Source organism: Ciconia boyciana, chromosome 4, assembly GCF_034638445.1.
Source record: "Ciconia boyciana chromosome 4, ASM3463844v1, whole genome shotgun sequence".
Lineage (NCBI taxonomy): Eukaryota > Metazoa > Chordata > Aves > Ciconiiformes > Ciconiidae > Ciconia > Ciconia boyciana.
The window spans coordinates 3,178,763-3,183,381 of record NC_132937.1 but is presented as its reverse complement, the minus strand read 5'-3'; positions in this window follow the sequence as shown (position 1 = coordinate 3,183,381).

Here is a 4,619-nt window from a genome sequence, read left to right as displayed (position 1 = left end):
CAGGTGGTCACGAACCTGATCTTCTCTTACAGTGGAGGGGACTTTGCTCCCCCAGTCCCCATCTTGAAGTCCATCCACTCGAGAGGTGTGGGAAGAGAGATTGCCAGTGAAGACTGAGGCAAAGAAGTTGTTGAGTACCTCAGCCTTCTCCTCGTCCATTGTTACCAGTTTGCCAGTTGTGTTCATCAGAGGGGGTATGCTTTCTTTGACCTTCCTTTTCTGGCTGACGTACCTATAGAAGCCCTTCTTGTTATACTTTGCGTCCCTTGCCAAGTTCAGCTCCAGCCACGCCTTGGCCTTCCTGATCCCATCCCTACACAACCGGGCAGCGTCCCTATACTCTTCCCAGGATACCTGTCCCTGCTTCCACTGCCTGTGCATTTCCTTCTTGCCCTTTAGCTTGACCAGCAGGTCTTGACTCATCCATGCTGGTCTCTTGCCTTCCTTTCCTGATTTCTTACACCTGGGGATCGAGAGCTCTTGCGCTCTATGGAAAGTGTCCTTAAAGATCTGCCAGCTCTGTTCTGCTCCCTAGTCCCTGAGGGCAGTTTCCCGGGGGGTCCCATTGACTAACTCCTTGAACAGCTGGAAAATTTCTTCCTTATGTCCAATATAAATCTACCCTCTTTCAGTTTAAAACCGTTGTCCCTTCTCCTGTCAGTACAGGCCCTGGTAAAAAGTCTGTCCCCATCTTTCTTATAAGCCCCCTTTAAGTCCTGAAAGGCCACAATAAGGTCTCCCTGGAGCCTTCTCTTCTCCAGGCTGAACAACCCCAAATCTCTCAGCCTTCCTTCAGAGGAGAGGTGTTCCAGCCCTCTGATCGTTTTTGTGGCCCTCCTCTGGGCCAAAAAAAGCATTGAATGCCTCCACTTTTTCTTAATCTGACTAATAGGGATGAAGAAAAAGCGGAGGCATTCAATGCTTTTTTTGCCTCAGTCTTTAATAATACTGATAGAACTTGGGCTGCCCAGTCCCCTGAGTCAGAGGACCATGAGTGCGGCAACAGTGACTTTCCATTTGTGGACACCAAAATTGTAAGGGACCAGCTGTATCAGCTGAATGTTCACAAGTCCATGGGCCCTGATGGGATTCATCCCAGAGTACTGAAGGAGCTAGAGGATGTTATGGTGGGACCCCTCTCGATCATCTACCAAAGGTCTTGGGAGTCTGGGGAGGTCCCTGCTGACTGGAAGCTAGCCAGTGTTATTCCAATTTACAAGAAGGGCGTGAGGGAAGACCCAGGGAACTACAGACCTGTTAGTCTAACCTCAGTTCCTGGAAAAATTATGGAGAAGATCATACTGGGTACTACTGAAAGGCATTTAAAGAACAATGCAATCCTCAGGCACAGTCAACATGGGTTCACAAAGGGAAAGTCCTGTCTATCTAATTTGATATCCTTCTATGATAAGGTCACCCGCCTAGTGGATGAAGGGAAGGCGGTAGATGTAGTTTTCCTGGATTTTAGTGAGGCTTTTGATACTGTCCCTCGCAGCATCCTTCTGGACAAGTTGTCCAACTGTGGGATGAGTGGGTTCACGGTGCGCTGGGTGAAGAACTGGCTGAATGGCAGGGCTCAAAGGGTTGTAGTGAGTGGGGCTACATCTGGCTGGCAACCAGTCACCAGCGGTGTTCCTCAGGGTTCAATTCTATGGCCAGTTCTGTTCAATATATTTATCAATGATCTGGATGCAGGAGTTGAATGCACCATTAGCAAGTTTGCTGACGATACCAAACTGGGAGGTGCTGTTGACTCTCTTGAGGGACAAGAGGCCTTGCAGAGGGATCTAGATAGATTGGAGCATTGGGCAATCATCAGTGCCATGAAATTTAACAAGTCCAAATGCCGGATTCTGCACCTGTGACAGAGTAACGCCGGGCACAAGGATAGTTTGGGAGAGGAGTGGCTGGAGATCAGCCCTGCAGAGAGGGATCTGGGGGTGCTGGTCAACAGCAGACTCAGTACGAGTCAGCAGTGTGCCCTGGCAGCCAAGAGGGCAAACTGCATCCTGGGGTTCATCAAACACAGCAGAACCAGCCGGTCAAAAGAGGTGATTATCCCGCTGTATTTAGTGTTGGTGTGGCCTCAACCTTGAGTACTGTGTGCAGTTCTGGGCCCCACAATTTAAGAAGGATGTGAAGGTCCTTGAATGTGTCCAGAGGAGGGCAACAAGGCTGGTGAAAGGGCTGGAAGACATGTCCTATGAGGAGCAGCTAAGGACTTCGGGTTTGTCTAGTTTGGAGAAAAGGAGGCTGAGGGGCGACCTCATTGCTCTCTACAGCTTCCTGAGGAGGGCAAGTGGAGAGGGAGGTGCTGATCTCTTCTCCCTTGTATCCAGTGACAGGACATGTGGGAACAGTTCAAAGCTTCATCAGAGGAGGTTCAGACTGGACATTAGGAAACATTTCTTTAGAGAGAGGGTGGTCAAACACTGGAACAGGCTTCCTAGAGAGGTGGTCGATGCCCCATGCCTGTCAGTGTTTAAGAGGCATTTGGACAATGCTTTAATAACATGCTTTAACTTTTGGTCAGCCCTGAAGTGGTCAGGCAGTAGGACTAGATGATCTTTGTAGGTCCCTTCCAACTGAAATTATTCTATTCTATTCTGTTCTGTTCTATTTTATTCTATAATTATATCTTTGTGCGGGGGCAGGGGAATTGAATTAGGAAGTCACGGTTAAACCGGGCATAGCTTGTTGTGTCAGAGAGAAATGGGATTTATAGGGGCAATCTCTTTTATGTGTCATAGCGTCGTAATTGCCCATATTAGTTGTAGCAATTGGCTCAGGGAATTTCAGGGGAAAAAAGTCCTTGCAGTTTACCACGTCCCTGCCCTTGGCCCCTCCCTCTAGGGAAAAAGAATCCTGGACCCCTAAGGGCTGCAGCCAGTAAGAAAACTTTTCCTCCTGTTGTTTTTTCTTCATTTTCTCTTGTTTGTCCTCCCTGCCATTAAAGACAAATGTCACTGTACTAACAATTTCATCTATTGCTTTCCCTTGCCATCCTGGAGCATGTTTGGAGGAATATTTGTGGATGTCAGGAGCAGATTGGTCGACAAAAAGGGAAACAAGTAATGATCCATTTTCAGGATTTTCAGGGTTGACCCCTCTGTACACTCTAATTTGTTTAGCTAATTGAGCATAGAAATCGGATGGGTTCTCTGTCGACCCTTGCTGACATTCCCTCACTTTACTCCAATTTGTTGTTTTTCATCCTGCTCGCTCCAGGGATTCTAAAAGTCCATCTCTACATTGTCTTAAGGTGTTCCTCCCTGCTTCTGTATTATGATCCTACCCTGGGTCCATCATCAGCCATGGTGTTCTCCCAGTGGCTTCTTCAGCCTATCTTTGATTATGCTCCTGGATTTGTATATGTTCATCTGGGGTAAACGCTGACTCAAACAATTGTTGGAGGTCTGCCCAAATTGTAATCATTAAATCATTAGGGTTGAAAAGAACATGAACAGTACCTAAAGTCAGATGTCTGGGAACCTGCCCGGGTCCCACTACAACTTGTTTTAGAGGAGCCTGAATCTCCGGTGCACTAGGAGACCCGGGGTCCTCAAAGTTGGAGGAAAACCGAGGGCGTTTATTTTGTAAAAATTCCCCATTCGCCTGATCTTAATGGTTGAGCGGAGGGGGAAATTTCTTTCACCAGGCATAATTATTCCAGATATACCAACAATCCATCTGTCCCGGGGACTGGTCCTCTAATTGTAGACACAACAATCGCTGTCTATCTTCATCCAGACTGCCCATCTTGGTCCACTGTTGGTCTACAGTTCCAATAGAGGTCACCTCAGGCCAGTTTAATTGGCATAACTATAATGCCCTTTTTTCTCAAGAGGCCATGAGTCCCGTCTATTTTTGACCAATCCTTTAGAACTTCTTCTAAGGTGTCGTGGTTTAGCCCCAGCCGGCAGCTAAGCACCACGCAGCCGCTCGCTCACTCCCATCACAGTGGGATGGGGGAGAGAATCGGAAGAGCAAAAGTAAGAAAACTCGAGGGTTGAGATCAAGACAGTTTAATAGGTAAAGCAAAAGCTGTGCACGCAAACAAAGCAAAGCAAGGAATTCCTTCACTACTTTCCATGGGCAGGCAGGTGTTCAGCCATCTCCAGGAAAGCAGGGCTCCATCACGCGTAATGGTTACTTGGGAAGACAAACACCATCACTCCAAATGTCCCCCCCTTCCTTCTTCTTCCCCAGCTTTATATACTGAGCATGACGTCATGCGGTAGGGAATAGCCCTTTGGTCAGTTTGGATCAACTATCCTGGCTGTGTCCCCTCCCAGCTTCTTCTGCACCTGGCAGAGCATGGGAAGCTGAAAAGTCCTTGACTAGTGCAGCAACAACTAAAACATCTCTGTATTATCAACAAAGTTTTCAGCACAAATCCAAAACATAGCCCCACACGAGCCACTATAAAGAAAATTAACTCTATCTCAGCTGAAACCAGGACAGTATCCACCCCTTATTCTATACCATTTACATCATGCTCAGGTCTCACACTATCCAATACATTCTCATTACCCACCATCACCCTTCCCATCCTTTGATATAATACACACATATCATTCCCTTAGTCTATGGACCACCCCTACAAAATGTCTGTAAAA